Here is a 22,137-nt window from a genome sequence, read left to right as displayed (position 1 = left end):
ACTCAAGTGAGCGGCGGTGCCGGGCAGTCTCCCGTTGGACACAGTGTCATCCCCGGTGTTGCAGGTCGGAAGCAGCTTGGTCTTTCAGGCAACCTATGATACTGACACGGTGAGCGGATCACACTGCAAACCAGGAGGCTACTGCTCCCCGGCATATACACCGTACTCTTGTCCCTGTGAAGATCATCCCGGGCACCATACCTCAGACTGTACTTTTTACCACTTCTTGCTGCCACTACAGCGGGACACCGCTTTCTGACTAAAAGACTGACATCAAGCATCCAGATTCATTTGGGACCGTGCACGCCAGTGCACCTTATTACTTTTAGTAGTATCACTCCTTGGCCTGATATTCACTATCCATTTACCATATCCTGACACATATATCCTATGGTCCTTGAATAGTCAATGCTGATTTGTTTTCATTCCTAACTGATCTGGTAGGATATTGTTTGTTTGTGTGCATGTGCAGGTTTTCCACTCTATATGGTTTAGCCAACTTTGAAAATAAATCATTTTTTATTACATAATATCCACATTGTCTACTAAGTATTTGTTACATATTGTCTTATCATATCATACGTGCTAAACATAGATTAACTCCATACTTGGTTCATAGATACCGCACGTTAGTAATGTTTGCTAGCTGAGCGCAGTATATCTTTTTCTCTGTCAATACTTAAGGATCTGGTTAGATATCCTATACAGCAGCTCGCTTGCATCCTATGCCCTCTAGAAATCTTGGTGCGCTTGTATCCATTTGTTTTCTTCATAATCATTTCCTGTCTGACAATTTACTAGCAGCAAGAGACCCCCTTTTTTAGATGGGACTTTTAGACATCAGATTGAACAGACAAGATAGGACCCACACCGCCTTTGCAGATCTAGTTAAAGAACCCCCACTGATCAACCATGGGGACACTTTCTGTAACACATTCCTCAAACTAGAGAAATTGATTACTAGGGAAACCAGGATCTGGTGGGACACACAGACTTTGAAGTGCTATCGAGATAATAATATTATCCCAAAAGGTCTACGTATCAAGAAAACACCCAGCCATAATCTAGAGGATCTGTCTTTCATGAAAGAATGGAATGACATCCTATCAGACTGTTCTTATAAGCTGATTCAATTAATAATAGACAATCACGAAAAGCAATTACAAATCCTAGATGAAGAAATTAAGTCACTAGATCTAGCATTAGATCCCTACAAGAACGATAAGGAATTCATCACCCTGTCCACCCTTACATTAAATAGAGTCATTAAAGGAGAGACCAAAATAATAGAAACTAAAAAGAATAAAATACTCAGAGATAAATGTGGACATAACAAACCCTCACTCAGGACGTCAAAACACATGAGAATGACTAACAAAGAATCAAAAAACAAGAATTTTTCCACAAATAAGAATTTAGGAACACCCATTTATCACAAACTAAATCTGACATATCAACAATATATGTGAAGACTCCACAATACCAACAAAAATAATACATTCCATACCACAAAACTACCATCACAAAGAGATCAACAAGATAAAGAACATTTATCTGATCTATCCACCTGTAGTTCTGTAACAGAGACATCCTTTTCCATTCATGAGATTGAGGATGATTCAATCTATGAGGATTTAGCTAGGACTTCCTTAGATATAGATTGGCATATTAGCGACCTAACGGAAACACCAAGCAATCATATACAGCCCTCAAACACAATCCCGGGAACCATCAATTCTGAAGAATGTGTTTCCCAACCACAGGTTTTTTTAGAAGAGTCTCTGCACAAAACACCTCTAATATTACACAATATGAACCTGAACCCAGGAAAAAGGAAATTAGACGCACAAGAAGGGGATGTAGGGGGGGAGAAAAAAGCAAGACACGGAAAAACACGATCACAGAATCCAATACATCAGGACGAGGTATATTCAATCTGAGCAATATCACTTTAACAGACGAACATTTGCAGCTTTTAGACAAAGGCCTAAAGTTTGCTCCAACAAATAACATTAATAAATTCCAGACGTACCTAGATCTGCACAAGTTTACTCGCAAACTGGCTTTAAAGAAATATTTTTCATCCATCAATCCCATAGAAATAAGGAACACAGAGCACAATAACATCAATAGACTCACGGATTTAAAACCAGTGTCAACATTTTATCCCAGTCATATAAAAGGGGCACATGTGGAAACTCTCACCAGATTGGTGGAGAAAGACATAGAGAATATACACACCAACAATAAACATGATAATTTGACAAAAAAAGAAAGGAATACATTACGAGCACTACAGGAGGATCATTCTATCATTATAAAACCTGCAGATAAGGGGGGAGGTATTGTAATCCTTAACAAAGCAGACTACATGGAAGAGGCACAGAGACTTCTAAGTGACACAACAATATATAAGGTTTTGACCAATGATCCCACACAACAATACGCACAGGAATTAAAGATCCACCTACTCAAAGGTAGTAGCTTAGGTGTTTTGACTAAACAAGAACACCAATTAATTGAAACAAAAAATCCAATAATTCCAGTATTTTATTATCTGCCAAAGGTGCATAAAAAGAAGAACAAACCACCGGGGAGACCAATTATATCTGGGATAGGGTCCCTGACGTCTAACTTGTCTGAATACATAGACCACATATTACAACCGTATGTGATACAACAAACCGTATACTTGAAAGACACCACCCAGATCCTGAACATTCTAAATAACATAAAGTGGGAGGAGGATTTCTGGCTATTGACAACTGACATCACTTCCCTATATACGGTCATAGACCATACTCAAGGCATCACCAGCATCAGATACCACCTAAATAAAACGACTCTCTCACAGATACTCACCGGGACTTTATAATTGACAGCATTCAGTTCATCCTTAAACATAATTATGTTTGGTACAACGATCAATTTTTCCTGCAAACCACTGGCACTGCCATGGGCACGAGGTTTGCCCCGAGCTACGCCAACCTCTTCATGAGTTGGTGGGAGGACCACCATATCTGGAGGGGGGCGGAGTTTGGGGCAAACCTCGTGCTATGGAAGAGATACATAGACGATGTCTTCTTCATTTGGCAAGGGGATGAAGCCACATTGAAACAATTTCTGACCATTCTTAATACCAACAACAATCAACTAGTGTGTACAGCTAATTACAGTAAGGAGAACGTAGAGTTTTTAGATCTCAATATATTCACAGAAAAAGGGAAGATTCAAACCAACACCTTCAAAAAAGAAGTAGATGTGAATAGTTTTATTTTAGCTACCAGCTGGCATCACCCCACTTGGCTCAAGACCATCCCTAAAGGGCAGTTCACGAGACTACGGAGGAACTGCTCAAAAATAAGTGATTATAAGACACAAGGCCAAAATTTAGCGGAGCAGTTTCTTGAGAAGGAATACGACAAAAACTCGGTCTTCAAAACATTTCATGAAGTAGAAATGAGTAATAGACAAGAGCTACTGGAATATAAAAACAGCAATAATAGACAGACCAAGTTCAAGGATGAAGTTCTTTTCATCACGCAGTATTCAAAACAAGCAAAAGATGTCAGGCGCATCCTGAACAAACATTGGCCAATACTACTTGGTGATGACACACTGGCTAAACACCTACCTCCAAATCCGAGAATCATCTATAATAAAGCACCAGATCTAAGAAAAAAGATCATACATAACCATATCCCACCCAAACAACTTAAAGAAACCACTTTAGACAATTCCAACAACAAAGGCTTTTTCCACTGCGGCAATTGCTTAGGTTGTACAAATTATGGCTACAGATCCACAAAACCAATCACGACATTTACATCTAGCACGACAGGAAAGGAATACCCCATTAAAAGTACGTTAACATGCAACACAAAAGGGGTTATTTACATGCTTGAATGTAGCTGTAATAAACAGTACATAGGCAGGACCATAAGACCTTTAAAAACCCGTGTTAGTGAACATATTAGAAACATAAAAAGAGGATTGGAAGAGCACAATCTGTCAAACCACTTCCTAATTCATCACGACAGTGATCCAAAATTACTAAAATTTCTTGGTCTAGAACAAGTGACACACAATTGGAGAGGTGGGGATTACGAGCATAAGATGAACACCAGAGAGCTTGAATGGATATATGAACTTAAGACATTTGCCCCCCGAGGGCATAATTTAGACAACAAAATTAAATCCATCATATGTAAAAAAAGAAATTAAACAGTATCTCTGAGTTAATTAATTATTGTCAATAGAAGCACCACAATGCCATTTTAGCCGGTACTGGACATCACATACAGTGTGTCTAGAACTACCATCACTCATATCGTTTATACCTTCACCACTAAGTCGTGTATGCAAATCCAATGCTACCTAAAATATAGAGCTCAGGATGAATTAGATACCTCTGCAGATAATTTAATATCAGTCTATCACTGTCTATTATTTGGAATATATGGGAAATAAACTTACTACTATAATTTTCATCTAGTATCTGCTAATATGGGGGTACTCTTTTTGGTAGAATACTGGCGTAGCATTATATATTATTAATTAGGACATGTCTTATGTATGAATATCATATGCATACCCAATTTATACTGTCCCAGTACTTAATGTAATAGATTCTTACCTTTGCTTTTATCTATAATAGACTTAATACATATACTGCTGTGGATTAGGTGTAGAGTATATATTCACACTGATGCAAGTCTATTCTATTGCTAATTAGCACTCTAAACCCTACCAGTGTGCATGTGACCAATCAGAGAGAAGAAACCCTATTTAACACTGACAGGAGCAGAACACATTACTCCTTGAGAAAGGCCATCCAGGCAGAAACGCGTTGTAGTTATCCCACACATCCAAGCATTTGCTGTTTTTATTGTGGCTACCAGTACGAGTGTGTGCTGCAGACTAAGAATATCCAGACTGAATTAATTACCCATTCAACACACGTGACCACCGATCAGGTGATCACATCACGGAGGAGACTACTAGCAACTCTACCATCTGGAGGAACATAGCCGGCAGGGGAAGGAGCGGTGAATCCCAGGGTGAGACAGGTAAGTCACCGGTTACACAGGGGGAGACGCACGGCACGCTACTCAAGTGAGCGGCAGTGTCGGGCAGTCTCCCGTTGGACACAGTGTCATCCCCGGTGTTGCAGGTCGGAGGCAGCTTGGTCATTCAGGCAACCTATGATACTGACACGGTGAGCGGATTACACTGCAAACCAGGAGGCTACTGCTCCCCGGCATATACACCGTACTCTTGTCCCCGTGAAGATCATCCCGGGCACCATACCTCAGACTGTACTTTTTACCACTTCTTGCTGCCACTACAGTGGGACACCGCTTTCTGACTAAAAGACTGACATCAAGCATCCAGATTCATTTGGGATCGTGCACGCCAGTGCACCTTATTACTTTTAGTAATATCACTCCTTGGCCTGATATTCACTATCCATTTACCATATCCTGACACATATATCCTATGGTCCTTGAATAGTCAATGCTGATTTGTTTTCATTCCTAACTGATCTGGTAGGATATTGTTTGTTTGTGTGCATGTGCAGGTTTTCCACTCTATATGGTTTAGCCAACTTTGAAAATAAATCATTTTTTATTACATAATATCCACATTGTCTACTAAGTATTTGTTACATATTGTCTTATCATATCATACATGCTAAACATAGATTAACTCCATACTTGGTTCATAGATACCGCACGTTAGTAATGTTTGCTAGCTGAGCGCAGTATATCTTTTTCTCTGTCAATACTTAAGGATCTGGTCAGATATCCTATACAGCAGCTCGCTTGCATCCTATGCCCTCTAGAAATATTGGTGCGCTAGTATCCATTTGTTTTCTTCATAATCATTTCCTGTCTGACAATTTACTAGCAGCAAGAGACCCCCTTTTTTAGATGGGACTTTTAGACATCAGATTGAACAGACAAGATAGGGCCCACACCGCCTTTGCAGATCTAGTTAAAGAACCCCCACTGATCAACCATGGGGACACTTTCTGTAACACATTCCTCAAACTAGAGAAATTGATTACTAGGGAAACCAGGATCTGGTGGGACACGCACACTTTGAAGTGCTATCGAGATAATAATATTATCCCAAAAGGTCTACGTATCAAGAAAACACCCAGCCATAAACTAGAGGATCTGTCTTTCATGAAAGAATGGAATGACGTCCTATCAGACTGTTCTTATAAGCTGATTCAATTAATAATAGACAATCACGAAAAGCAATTACAAATCCTAGATGAAGAAATTAAGTCACTAGATCTAGCATTAGATCCCTACAAGAACGATAAGGAATTCATCACCCTGTCCACCCTTACATTAAATAGAGTCATTAAAGGAGAGACCAAAATAATAGAAACTAAAAAGAATAAAATACTCAGAGATAAATGTGGACAGAACAAACCCTCACTCAGGACGTCAAAACACATGAGAACAACTAACAAAGAATCAAAAAAGAAGAATTTTTCCATAAATAAGAATTTAGGAACACCGATTTATCACAAACTAAATCTGACATATCAACAATATATGTCAAGACTCCACAATACCAACAAAAATAATACATTCCATACCACAAAACTACCATCACAAAGAGATCAACAAGATAAAGAACATTTATCTGATCTATCCACCTGTAGTTCTGTAACAGAGACATCCTTTTCCATTCATGAGATTGAGGATGATCCAATCTATGAGGATTTAGCTAGGACTTCCTTAGATATAGGTTGGCATATTAGCGACCTAACGGAAACACCAAGCAAACATATACAGCCCTCAAACACAATCCCGGGAACCATCAATTCTGAAGAATGTGTTTCCCAACCACAGGTTTTTTTAGAAGAGTCTCTGCACAATACACCTCTAATATTACACAATATGAACCTGAACCCAGGAAAAAGGAAATTAGACGCACAAGAAGGGGATGTAGGGGGGGAGAAAAAAGCAAGACACGGAAAAACACGATCACAGAATCCAATACATCAGGATGAGGTATATTCAATCTGAGCAATATCACTTTAACAGACGAACATTTGCAGCTTTTAGACAAAGGCCTAAAGTTTGCTCCAACAAACAACATTAATGAATTCCAGACGTACCTAGATCTGCACAAGTTTACTCGCAAACTGGCTTTAAAGAAATATTTTTCGTCCATCAATCCCATAGAAATAAGGAACACAGAGCACAATAACATCAATAGACTCACGGATTTAAAACCAGTATCAACATTTTATCCCAGTCATATAAAAGGGGCACATGTGGAAACTTTCACCAGATTGGTGGAGAAAGACATAGAGAATATACACACCAACAATAAACATGATAATTTGACAAAAAAAGAAAGGAATACATTACGAGCACTACAGGAGGATCATTCTATCATTATAAAACCTGCAGATAAGGGGGGAGGTATTGTAATCCTTAACAAAGCAGACTACATGGAAGAGGCACAGAGACTTCTAAGTGACACAACAATATATAAGGTTTTGACCAATGATCCCACACAACAATACGCACAGGAATTAAAGATCCACCTACTCAAAGGTAGTAGCTTAGGTGTTTTGACTAAACAAGAACACCAATTCATTGAAACAAAAAATCCAATAATTCCAGTATTTTATTATCTGCCAAAGGTGCATAAAAAGAAGAACAAACCACCGGGGAGACCAATTATATCTGGGATAGGGTCCCTGACGTCTAACTTGTCTGAATACATAGACCACATATTACAACCTTATGTGATACAACAAACCCTATACTTGAAAGACACCACCCAGATCCTGAACATTCTAAATAACATAAAGTGGGAGGAGGATTTCTGGCTATTGACAACTGACATCACTTCCCTATATACGGTCATAGACCATACTCAAGGCATCACCAGCATCAGATACCACCTAAATAAAAACGACTCTCTCACAGATACTCACCGGGACTTTATAATTGACAGCATTCAGTTCATCCTTAAACATAATTATGTTTGGTACAACGATCAATTTTTCCTGCAAACCACTGGCACTGCCATGGGCACGAGGTTTGCCCCGAGCTACGCCAACCTCTTCATGAGTTGGTGGGAGGACCACCATATCTGGAGGGGGGCGGAGTTTGGGGCAAACCTCGTGCTATGGAAGAGATACATAGACAATGTCTTCTTCATTTGGCGATGAAGCCACTTTGAAACAATTTCTGACCATTCTTAATACCAACGACAATCAACTAGTGTTTACAGCTAATTACAGTAAGGAGAACGTAGAGTTTTTAGATCTCAATATATTCACAGAAAAAGGGAAGATTCAAACCAACACCTTCAAAAAAGAAGTAGATGTGAATAGTTTTATTTTAGCTACCAGCTGGCATCACCCCACTTGGCTCAAGACCATCCCTAAAGGGCAGTTCATGAGACTACGGAGGAACTGCTCAAAAATAAGTGATTATAAGACACAAGGCCAAAATTTAGCGGAGCAGTTTCTTGAGAAGGAATACGACAAAAACTCGGTCTTCAAAACATTTCATGAAGTAGAAATGAGTAATAGACAAGAGCTACTGGAATATAAAAACAGCAATAATAGACAGACCAAGTTCAAGGATGAAGTTCTTTTCATCACGCAGTATTCAAAGCAAGCAAAAGATGTCAGGCGCATCCTGAACAAACATTGGCCAATACTACTTGGTGATGACACACTGGCTAAACACCTACCTCCAAATCCGAGAATCATCTATAATAAAGCACCAGATCTAAGAAAAAAGATCATACATAACCATATCCCACCCAAACAACTTAAACAAACCACTTTAGACAATTCCAACAACAAAGGCTTTTTCCACTGCGGCAATTGCTTAGGTTGTACAAATTATGGCTACAGATCCACAAAACCAATCACGACATTTACATCTAGCACGACAGGAAAGGAATACCCCATTAAAAGTACGTTAACATGCAACACAAAAGGGGTTATTTACATGCTTGAATGTAGCTGTAATAAACAGTACATAGGCAGGACCATAAGACCTTTAAAAACCCGTTAGTGAACATATTAGAAACATAAAAAGAGGATTGGAAGAGCACAATCTGTCAAACCACTTCCTAATTCATCACGACAGTGATCCAAAATTACAAAAATTTCTTGGTCTAGAACAAGTGACACACAATTGGAGAGGTGGGGATTACGAGCATAAGATGAACACCAGAGAGCTTGAAAGGATATATGAACTTAAGACATTTGCCCCCCGAGGGCATAATTTAGACAACAAAATTAAATCCATCATATGTAAAAAAAGAAACTAAACAGTATCTCTGAGTTAATTAATTATTGTCAATAGAAGCACCACAATGCCATTTTAGCCCGTACTGGACATCACATACAGTGTGTCTAGAACTACCATCACTCATATCGTTTATACCTTCACCACTAAGTCGTGTATGCAAATCCAATGCTGCCTAAAATATAGAGCTCAGGATGAATTAGATACCTCTGCAGATAATTTAATATCAGTCTATCACTGTCTATTATTTGGAATATATGGGAAATAAACTTACTACTATAATTTTCATCTAGTATCTGCTAATATGGGGGTACTCTTTTTGGTAGAATACTGGCGTAGCATTATATATTATTAATTAGGACATGTCTTATGTATGAATATCATATGCATACCCAATTTATACTGTCCCAGTACTTAATGTAATAGATTCTTACCTTTGCTTTTATCTATAATAGACTTAATACATATACTGCTGTGGATTAGGTGTAGAGTATATATTCACACTGATGCAAGTCTATTCTATTGCTAATTAGCACTCTAAACCCTCCCAGTGTGCATGTGACCAATCAGAGAGAAGAAACTCTGCTATTTAACACTGACAGGAACAGAACACATTACTCCTTGAGAAAGGCCATCCAGGCAGAAACGCGTTGGAGTTATCCCACACATCCAAGCATTTGCTGTTTTTATTGTGGCTGCAGACTAAGAATATCCAGACTGAATTAATTACCCATTCAACACACGTGACCACCGATCAGGTGATCACATCACGGAGGAGACTACTAGCAACTCTACCATCTGGAGGAACATAGCCGGCAGGGGAAGGAGCGGTGAATCCCAGGGTGAGACAGGTAAGTCACCGGTTACACAGGGGGAGACGCACGGCACGCTACTCAAGTGAGCGGCGGTGCCGGGCAGTTTCCCGTTGGACACAGTGTCATCCCCGGTGTTGCAGGTCGGAGGCAGCTTGGTCATTCAGGCAACCTCCGATACTGACACAGTGAGCGGATAACACTGCAAACCAGGAGGCTACTGCTCCCCGGCATATACACCGTACTCTTGTCCCCGTGATGATCATCCCGGGCACCATACCTCAGACTGTACTTTTTACCAAGTCTTGCCTATGGTCGGGGTGATTTACCTTCGCCCCGGACCATGCAAGATTGCCGGTACATAAGGGCAGCACAGATGGTGTAATGGTTAGCGTTACTGCCTCACAGCACTGAGGTCATTGGTTCGATTCCCACCACGGCCCTACCTGTGTGGAGTTTGTATATTCTCCCTGTGCTTGCGTGGGTTTCCTCCGGGTACTCCGGTTTCCTCCCACACTCCAAAAATATACAGGTAGGTTAATTGGCTCCTAACTAAATTACCCTAGTGTGTGTGAGCATGTAGTAGGGAATATAGACTGTAAGCTCCACTGGGGCAGGGACTGATGTGAATGGTCAAATATTCTCTGTAAAGCACTGCAGAAAATGTGTGCGCTATATAAATAACTGGTAATAATAATAATAATAATAAAATGTAATGAACGAAGGAACGATGTACAGTATTGTTCTGTCCTTGATTAATATGCACTGCACTGCATACAATATCTTCAGATTGGCCTGCACTGCAGACAGATCTGAATATGCAATGAACTACGCATAGGAGCGCGCAATAGTACGAACACACTAGGGGTGTGCACCGGCCACTTTTCGTGTTTTGTGTTTTGGTTTTGGATCTGGATCTTTCTTCGTGTTTTGGATCTGGATTGGTTTTGCCAAAACCACCCTTCCGTGTTTTGGGTTCTGGGTTTTGTGTTTTGGATCTGTATTTTTTTTTTTAAAAAGCATAAAAACAGCTAAAATCACAGAATTTGTGGGTTTTTCTGCTCCTATGCTATTATTAACCTCAATAACCTTAATTTCCACTCATTTCCAGTCTATTCTGAACACCTCACACCTCACAATAGTGTTTTTATATCCAAAAGGTTGCACCGAGGTAGCTGGATGACTATGCTAAGAGATACGAGTGGGCGGCACAAACACGTGGTCCATCTAGGAGTGACACTGCAGTGGCAGACAGGATGGCAGTTTGAAAAACTAGGCCCCAAACAGTACATAATTCAAAGAAAAAAAAGAGGTGCAAGATGGAATTGTCCTTGGGACCTCCCACCCACCCTTATGTTGTATAAACAGGACATGCACACTTTAACAAACCAAACATTTCAGCACCAGGGTCTGCCACACGACTGTGGCTGAAATGATTGGTTCGTTTGGGCCCCCACAAAACAAGCTGGCAATTAATCTGTCCCTGCACAAACTGGCTCTACGGAGGCAAGATGTCATCCTCATCCTCCTCATCCACCGATTCCTCACCCTCTTCAGTGTTGTGTACATCCTCATCCTCACAGAGTATTAATTCGTCCCCGCTGGAATCCACAACCACAGGTCCCTCTGTATGTTCTGGAGGCTGGTCTCCCTGGAAGAGTTGATAATTAATTTTATGAACATCATCTTCTCCACATTTTGTGGAAGCAACCTCCTACGCCTTTCGCTGACAAGGTTCCCGGCTGCACTAAACACTCTTTCGGAGTACACACTGGAGGGGGGCAACTCAGGTAAAATAGAGCCAGTTTGTACAGGGACCTCCAAATTGCTTCTTTTTCCTGCCAGTACAGATACGGACTGTCTGATATGCCTACTTGGATGCTGTCACCGATGTAATCCTTTAACAGACAGACGCACGCTTGTTGCTGCTGCTTTAAGGATGCAGGTGCGGCTACAGCCCACACATTTCACAAAGACAGAAAAAAAAAGAAGAATTTTTTTATTGTTTGTGGTGCGCACTTTGAGGGTTACACCACCCTTTAACAGACAGACGCATGCTTGTCGCTGCTGCTTTAAGGATGCAGGTGCGGCTACAGCCCACACATTTCACAAAGACAGAAAAAAAAAGAAGAATATTTTTATTGTTTGTGGAGCACACTTTGAGGGTTACACCACCCTTTAACAGACAGACGCACGCTTGTCGCTGCTGCTTTGAGGACAGTATCATATGCAGTGACAGTAGACTTGTCAGAAATTGTTGGCACGTCCTTCAGTCCGGATCAGATGTCCAAACCGGCCCTTGACTTATGACACAGGCGCACGCTTGGCGCTGCTACTGTGTTGATGCACGTGCGGCTACATCGCACACAAGTCACAAACACATTAAAAAAATAGTTTTTTATTTTTTGGAGCACTTTGAGGGTTACACCACCCTTTAACAGACAGACGCACGCTTGTCGCTGCTGCTTTAAGGATGCAGGTGCGGCTACAGCCCACATTTCACAAAGACAGAAAAAAAAAGAAGAATATTTTTATTGTTTGTGGAGCGCACTTTGAGGGTTACACCATCCTTTAACAGACAGATGCACGCTTGTTGCTGCTGCTTTGAGGATGCAAGTGCGGCTACAGCCCACACAATTCACAAAGACAGAAAAAAAAAGAATATTTTTATTGTTTGTGTAGCACACTTTGAGGGTGTCACCACCCTTTAACAGACAGACGCACGCTTGTCGCTGCTGCTTTAAAGATGCAGGTGCGGCTACAGCCCACACATTTCACAAAGACAGAAAAAAAAGAATATTTTTATTGCTTGTGGAGCACACTTTGAGGGTTACACCACGCTTTAACAGACAGACGCACGCTTGTCGCTGCTGCTTTGAGGATGCAGGTGGAATCTAGACGGGATTTGGAACCGGGGACACACTACCTCCATCAATTGTCTAAATCCCACTGCACTAATGGCGGATACTGGACGCACGTCTAACACCAACATAGCAGTCAAGGCCTCAGTTATACGTTTTGCTTCAGGATGACTGCTGTCGTACTTCATCCTCATCGCTAGGGACTGTTGGAGGGTCAATTGTTTAGTAAAAGTAGTGGTGTTCCTACTTCCTCTCTGGGATGATGAACAACTCCCAGCAGCAGCAACAGCACTAGGAGGAAGTGGTTCTTGATCTTTCCCTATTTTATTTTTATCGGAGAAAGTTTGGTCCTCCATTTATGTTATATTGATATAAACGTGCGGCTAAGGCGCGCACAAACACAGAAAATATTTTTTTATTTTTGCTGGAGAGTAGTGCACTTTGTGGGTTACACCACCCGTTAAAAAATGAGCCAGCCTTTGGGGGTTACAGCACCCTTTAACGGTCAAGCCAGCCGGCCCTTTACTTATGACACAGGCGCACGCTTGGCACTACTTTGTTGATGCACGTGCGGCTACTGCGCACACAATTCACAAACACAGAAAATATTTTTTTATTTGGTTTGTAGTGTACTTTGGGGGTTACAGCACCCTTTAACGGTCAAGCCAGCCGGCCCTTTACTTATGACACAGGCGCACGCTTGGCACTGCTTTGTTGATGCACGTGCGGCTACTGCGCACACAATTCACAAACACAGAAAATATTTTTTTATTTGGTTTGGAGTGTACTTTGGGGGTTACAGCACCCATTAACGGTCAAGCCAGCCGGCCCTTTACTTATGACACAGGCGCACGCTTGGCACTACTTTGTTGATGCACGTGCGGCTACTGTGCACACAATTCACAAACACAGAAAATATTTTTTTATTTTTGCTGGAGAGTAGTGCACTTTGTGGGTTACACCACCCTTTAAGAAATGAGCCAGCCGGCCCTTTACTTATGGGACACAGGCGCACGCTTGGCACTACTTTGTTGATGCACGTGCGGCTACTGCGCACACAATTCACAAACACAGAAAATATTTTTTTATTTGGCTTGGAGTGTACTTTGGGGGTTACAGCACCCTTTAACGGTCAAGCCAGCCGGCCCTTTACTTATGACACAGGCGCACGCTTGGCACTACTTTGTTGATGCACGTGCGGCTACTGTGCACACAATTCACAAACACAGAAAATATTTTTTTATTTTTGCTGGAGAGTAGTGCACTTTGTGGGTTACACCACCCTTTAAGAAATGAGCCAGCCGGCCCTTTACTTATGGGACACAGGCGCACGCTTGGCACTACTTTGTTGATGCACGTGCGGCTACTGCGCACACAATTCACAAACACAGAAAATATTTTTTTATTTGGTTTGGAGTGTACTTTGGGGGTTACAGCACCCTTTAACGGTCAAGCCAGCTGGCCCTTTACTTATGACACAGGCGCACGTTTGGCACTACTTTGTTGATGCACGTGCGGCTACTGCGCACATAATTCACAAACACAGAAAATATTTTTTTATTTTTGCTGGAGAGTAGTGCACTTTGGGGGTTACACCACCCTTTAAGAAATGAGCCAGCCAGCCCTTTACTTATGGGACACAGGCGCACGCTTGGCACTACTTTGTTGATGCACGTGCGGCTACTGCGCACACAATTCACAAACACAGAAAATATTTTTTTATTTGGTTTGGAGTGTACTTTGGGGGTTACAGCACCCTTTAACGGTCAAGCCAGCTGGCCCTTTACTTATGACACAGGCGCACGTTTGGCACTACTTTGTTGATGCACGTGCGGCTACTGCGCACATAATTCACAAACACAGAAAATATTTTTTTATTTTTGCTGGAGAGTAGTGCACTTTGGGGGTTACACCACCCTTTAAGAAATGAGCCAGCCAGCCCTTTACTTATGGGACACAGGCGCACGCTTGGCACTACTTTGCTGATGCACGTGCGGCTACTGCGCACACAATTCACAAACACAGAAAATATTTTTTTATTTGGTTTGGAGTGTACTTTGGGGGTTACAGCACCCTTTAACGGTCAAGCCAGCTGGCCCTTTACTTATGACACAGGCGCACGCTTGGCACTACTTTGTTGATGCACGTGCGGCTACTGCGCACACAATTCACAAACACAGAAAATATTTTTTTATTTGGTTTGGAGTGTACTTTGGGGGTTACAGCACCCTTTAACGGTCAAGCCAGCTGGCCCTTTACTTATGACACAGGCGCACGCTTGGCACTACTTTGTTGACCCCCGTTTTAGCCTTTAATTGAAAGTCGGGGATTTAAATAGCCGCAGCAGGTGTTTTTTTCCCGACATTGAAGAAGTGATGCAGAAGAGCACTTAGGTTATTTTTTTCGTTTTTTTAAGTGGTCCCATCAAATTTGGGGAACATGAAAATGAGTACTAGCATATTTTTATGTCCCTAAAGTAAGTTTTTAAAAATTCTGCATTTGTGCACCTGCCGCTATAATTCTATTCTTCAAAACACCTGCCGCATTCATGCAGAATAGCCCTGAACCTATTTCCCTATTCTTAAACAATTTTTTCCCATTTTTTTTTTTCACCCCAATTTTTAAATTTTTTTTTTGGGGTGTCCCTATTTTTTTTTTCAACTTTTTTTGACACAGTTCTTTTTTAAATGTTATTCCCATGCTATTGTTTTTAAGCCTGCACCCCTAAACCCCAATTCTGCACTTTTTTTCGACACCTATTCAATGGTGAAAAGTTATCCCCGTTTTTTATCAAAGACTTTTCAAAACTGCGATAAGTCTTTGAAATTGAATACGGTGTAAAAGTCAAACCTGCGATAATGTCAAAAGTGCGATATTAACGCAAAAACGATGTTATCGCTCCCATATTGAATACCCCTAATAATATTCTACATTATTTTATCTCACTAGCATGCAATTCAATTCTCCTTGGTAAGCATAATATTGTTGATAATGTTTTAGTGACCAGATAAAAATAAAGTTATGTCAGTAACTTAGTTACTTTTTACATGTCACATATTTTTAGATTATTGGTTAACTCAGGTTTCCTATTGAACCAATGAACAAAAGGCAAAAATTACATTTATTGTATATTTTGCTTTATATAACGTGCTGATTGCTATTTGCAGTAATTGTGTAGTCAGAGAAGATTGATAAATCACCTTTTTCTTTTAACTATATTAGATATGTTGGGAGGTGAGACAGGGTAAATGGGTAAGGCTGGTGTCACAGGGGCCATTCTGAATCCAGCCAGAAAAACAGATCTGCAACTGTCAGATGATAAATGGTTTCCCTGTCACACAAGAGCCATTGACTGAGGCTGCTGACATGAGCCAAAATGCTCAAGTAGCCATGCATATCATGTCAGTTATTATTGTTCAGCCTTATAATCCCATTACTGGCTATGCTCAAGTGTGAATTGAAGCAAAATAAAAATAAAAGTTAATCACCAGAGTATTTCAAGAACAAAACTGAATTTTTTGGGAAACTTTGTAAAAATTAGAGCACAGAATCTGCCCCTCAGTGTTGTATTGTTTAGGTAGAATGAGGCTGTAACTTACTGGTGCTCTTAGAGTGGATGGTAGTGTGAGGACCAGGATCGGCCGAGTCCAATGCCGGTAGTTTACCAAACGGCTATTTTCTCATCAGCAGCGGTCCACCCTGGAAACAAAACGGCACGGGTGCAAAAAATGCCAGAAGACATGATATAGAGTGTACACACAATGGGGTAAATGTATGAAGCAGTGAAAAGAGTGGAGAAGTGTGCCAGTGGAGAAGTTGCCTATAGCAATCATCAGCTTCTACCTATAATTTTATAGAATGTACTTGATAAATGCAACCTCAAAGCTGATTGGTTGCCATGGGCAACTTCTCCACTGGCACACTTCACTCTTTTCACTGCTTCATACATCTACCCCCATGCAATCTTTCGAACAACAGCACAATATATTGTGTTGGGGGATTGTATGCAATTGTTTCTCCTGTACACTATGTGCAGTCGGGGATGCAGTGATATTGCCGGTGGACAGGATGCCGGCCGTCGATATACCACCACCGAATCCCACTGCCTGGCATAATGCTGACGCTGATATCCCGAATGAGGTCAGGATACCGATGTCGGCATCCCGAACCGGCAGAATCCCAAATGTCCATGACCGGGTAAGTATTCTCATGTCCCCGGGAAAGGGGGGGTTAGGTTTAGGCACCCCGGGGGGGGGATTAGGGTTAGGCTCCCCCCTGGGAGTGTTAGGGTTAGGCTGTGGAGAGGGGGGTTAAAGTAAGGCAGCACTGGGTGGGGTTAGGCACCCCCTCGGAGACTTAGGTTTAGGGTGCCAGGATGGGGGATTAGGGTTAGGTACCATAGGGGGGACATTAGGATTAGGCACCCCCATGGGGAGCTTAGGGTTAGGTACCACGAAGGGAAGGTTGGGGCAGGGGGGATAAGGGTTAGGGTAATTACCTTCCCTCATCGGGATCTCCTCCTGTGGGGCTTCAGCGGTCAGAATTTGAACCTATGGCTGAAGAGCCACCGGTATTTCTATACCATTCCATGCAGTCATGCATACACATTACATAATCTATATAATAAGAATGAAAGCGTGTCTGTCTGTCCTTTATGCATGGCCAGAGTTTTGGACCTAGCTCCACCCAATTTTGCATGGTGGTGTAGCTTGACAAGGATTAGGTTTTTGCCTAGGGTTGAACTTCGTCAGGGCCACACACTATCACACAATCCCCAAAACTGGGAACCGCACAATAAACTTTAGTTACCCTGTGGCTCTCCATTGACTTCAATGGAGAGAGCCATTCATAGGCTGAGAGAGGTGGGGGCTGACTTCTCTCAGCCAATGAATGCTCAGATCTGGCTCTACAAAGGGAGATGCTGAGTCTGAGCTCTTCATTCGGGAGGTAACAACCATCATGGTTGTTGCCTGTTGCGTGGATCGCATTACTCGTTTTTTTGTTTTACCAAGACCATGGATGCCTACAGGGAGAAGAAGTGGACCAGTCCAGGTAATGTAGGTGAGTATGTGTGAGTGCGCATGTATGTATTAAAACTTTACTATCACGGTGTGTGTGTATTGTGTTTATTTAAACATTTCTTTATAGGTGAACTACAGGTACCAGTGGGCCCTTAATGCCCCACATGCTGGTGCTTGTGGTTCTCCTGTAGTTCTTCTGGTTCTCCAGAAGTTCTGCTGTAAAAACAATGTTTATACTCTTCTTTTTACACTACACTTAAGGGACCTATCCATTTATAGACTTGAAGGTCTGAATGACTAGCGTTCAGACCTTCAAGTCGCCGTGTGCTGAGCGGCACTGAAAGACATTCACTGAATGTCTTTTCAGTGCTGCCGCTGCTGCATGTCCGGCTTCCTATCTCCTAACATGACGAACCTGACGACTGTCATCAGGTTGACCGACATGTTGGAGAAACAGTCAGGGACGGCAAGGATCCAGCGTGCACGCGCATCGCTGGTCCTTGCCGGCTATCCACTAGCAGACTTTCTGCATGTTCCAACCAAAACCTCCTGGTTTTGGTCGCATCGTGCAGAAAGTCGGCAAATGGATAGGCCCCTTAACACTATCAGCCCCGGGCTATCAGCCAAGGCCAGGATTGCCCTAGAGGGGGACCCCTTTATTGGGGGGTCCCCATCTCCCCAGGGATCCCTGGCCTTTGCTGACTAGTGGTCAGGATTAATGCTTCGGCTGGGGGCCCGGTGAAAAGGTTCCCCTGGCTGTGGCATTAGCTCCCCGCTAGAAAAAGTCTGGTGCTGGTTCTGGATAATAAAGGGGGACCCTACGCATTTTTCACCCTGTATTTCTAGAACCGGGATCGGATCAGAGCCCAGTGCTGGTTGCTCAAAGTATGGGGGACCCCTACATCGTTTGTCCCCCGTATTTTGGCAACCAGGGCTGGTTCTGACTAGCCCATTGCTGGTTGTGTTTAAGTACAGGGGACCCCTACATTGTTTGTTCCCCCGGGGCTGGTTGCTCTTTTGGGGAAGGGGTCATGCCGTTGTTTTGTGTTTTTTTTATACAGGTTTATTAATTTTTATTAGACACAGATGCATGGACGGAGTTCCTTGTTCCATGCCTGCAAGCAATGTATCCGGTCTCAGTGCCTTATGTAGAGCCGAACTCTCGCGAGAATCCAACGTCGGAGGAAGACGTTTGGCCTCGCAGTGGGATCCGAGTCAGGCTGGAACATCTGAGCCGCGGCTCGGGTGGACTCGGATCCCCAATGTTCGGAGCAGTTCGGATTCCACAGAATACGAAACTGCTCATCCCTAGTTAAAAGACCAAGACACCGCAAAACAGTCAAAAGCTTTTGCAAAAAGATGAAAGCAGACAGGAGCATTGCTCATTATAAAGCTAGTCTTGTCGTAAAGGGTTATACTCAAAGATCTGCAGTTGACTACGGTGAAACCTAATCTGCTGTAGCGAGGTTCAATACATTACCATTAGTCATTGCTATTTCTACCTTGTACAATATACTGTTATACCCAGGGCTTAAAGTGGTCCTGGAGAGGTGGTGGAACTCATCTCCCACACCGTCTACAAATCCCCCCTCCCCCCCACCACACTAGTCTGACAGGCCAAAACAAGTATGAAAACTGTAAATGGTAAAGTGAATGGCGGGGGGTATAACAGTATATTGTACAAGGTAGATATAGCAATGACTAATGGTGTATGTTTGTATTGAAGAGACAACAAAAAAACGGATAATTTGCGCTGATCTCAATTAGAATCAAGTAATTGGATATAAATAAATAGATTGTGAATATAATCAAAATATATGTTTATTAACCACTAAGAGGAACCCATGTTGTCATAAGAAATAAACCATGAGTTAGGGTGCATACACACAGTCAGATTTTTCTTCAGATCTGAACGATAACGATTTTAAAAATCGTTCAATCGTTCATATCTGAAGGAAAATCTGACATATGAGCCTTCAACGATGAATGATGCGCATTCCCGTTGGTCAAATAATGATATCTGACATCTCATGTGTTTGCAGTCAGTTTTGGTTGATTTCAGTCATTTTAATGGAGTCAAAAATCGTTCAATCGTTCAAATCGTTGGTAAAATCTTTCAAATCGTTTGTAAAATCGTTCAATCATTCAATCGTTCATCTGTCAAATCTGACCATGTGTATGCACCATTATATTAAAAAACAATATAAACACCATTAGTTAAATATTATATCACAATGTTACACTGTATCATATAGATATAATATTGTTGCTAATCACTGTGAGCCCTTTGCAGATGGAAATGTATAAAAACAGATATAAAAAGCTTAATGTCTTTGTCTAAGTGTGTAGCTGTTCACATTTTAGCAGACGTATATTGAAGCTAATTACTATCAACTAAAAACAGGGAGATCGTAATCCTCCACAAAATGATAATAAAATCACACATTCAATCCAGTGTTTGATCATAAGCTTCAGCGATCTAAACATTAGTAGCGATATCCATGTATCAGATCACATGCAATGGCTTGTTCCTAATGTTGCTTAATTAGCCTCAAGCTGTAATTTAACAACTGTGCAGACAGATCCATCAAGGTGTTAATCCTTTGTGGAGAGCTCAATCCGTTATGGCTAATTTAAACACAGTCTCTAGGCAAAAAAGATATAGTAGTTCCACTCAGCCCGGCAGAGAAAATGCGACCATATACAGATCGTGTCTCAAGTTCACCAGCCCATATACTTCTATTGTAATTGTGAGTACTCACGGGTGTTGATAGAGCAACGTGGGGGCCCCCTTATGTTCTCTAAGGACAACATGGGTTCCTCTTAGTGGTTAATAAACATATATTTTGATTATATTCACAATCTATATGTTTATTTATATCCAATTACTTGGTTCTAATTGAGATCATATATAGAGGTAGCACGAATTACCAGTTTTTCTTTGTTGTCTCTTCAATACAAACATACACAGAGTTTGTTTAGTTTGCTGCAACCCTATATTATATTCTAATAAGAAGATTACCTATGGGTACGGGCACCAGAACTGGATTCTTTTACTTAATGAAATACATTTTAGATGCTTTTTTAGCACTCCTGCCATCAGCTGAGACTACAGTGTTAGATCACTTAAAAAAAAAAAGTTGTATATCATCAATGTTATTTTTATGCCATGCCTCTGAGTTTTTTATGGGGTCCCCACAAACTAGTCTATGTCACTTGGATGCCTAATGTTTTTTGCAACCCCTATGTATTGCCTTTGTTTGATTCGTTCCTTACATATATGCTGGTTTCTCTGAAATGAGGGACCTCTGAAGAAATTGAGACTCCCTAGGTAGACAGTGTCTCTCTGTTTGTGGGACTTCTGTGCAGGGACTTGGCGGAGGTGGAACTAGTTCCATCTACCATTACAAGTGACGGAACTCAGGGCCTGATTCAGAGCCGGACGCTATTTGCGCTCGCTCGTTCAGAAAAAGGGGCCGGCTATTTAAATTGAGCGCTCGCTCTTTGCGGTCTGTTGATGCCTCTATGTCTGAGCGAGCGAACGAAACATGCGCTCGCTATTTTGTAAAGACGCCCCATGGCCGCTCGCATCCTACGTCATCTCCGCTATTTATTTGATTAATCGAGTACATCGAAAGGCATCTGAACTGCTCGCAGTGCTTGTGGTAGGAACAGTTCAGGCTAAGAAACAACCAAGTGACGTGGTCGATGACGCTGCTTTGTTAATTATGCACACCCTTAAAACGCCCGTTTTAACCGTTTGGCACGCCTGCGTTCGGATCACCACTCCCCGTTTTCAAGCACCTTCCCCTGTTACCACCCAGAAACGCCTCATCCTGTCACTCAAATTAGCAGGCACTTGCTATTTTGCGAGCGCTCGATTTTCGACCGCAATGACTGGTTGGCGCATGCGCAGATGTGCGAACATCGCTCGGAGCGAACGAGCGGCCGCTTACGAGCGGCTCTGAATCAGGCCCTCAGTTCCACCACGTTCCTCTTCACTTTAACCCCTGGTTATACCAATTAGACTTTAAGGGCCAAATGTAATAGGGTGAGAGATTAGAAAATGTGAGAGATTAGCAGTAAAACTCTCGCACGAACACATTGATCAAGTTGTATTTTCAATACAGGATGAGAG

Source organism: Taudactylus pleione, unplaced genomic scaffold (genome assembly GCF_031769625.1).
Source record: "Taudactylus pleione unplaced genomic scaffold, aTauple2 ptg000138l, whole genome shotgun sequence".
NCBI lineage: Eukaryota > Metazoa > Chordata > Amphibia > Anura > Myobatrachidae > Taudactylus > Taudactylus pleione.
This window is presented reverse-complemented; position numbering follows the sequence as displayed.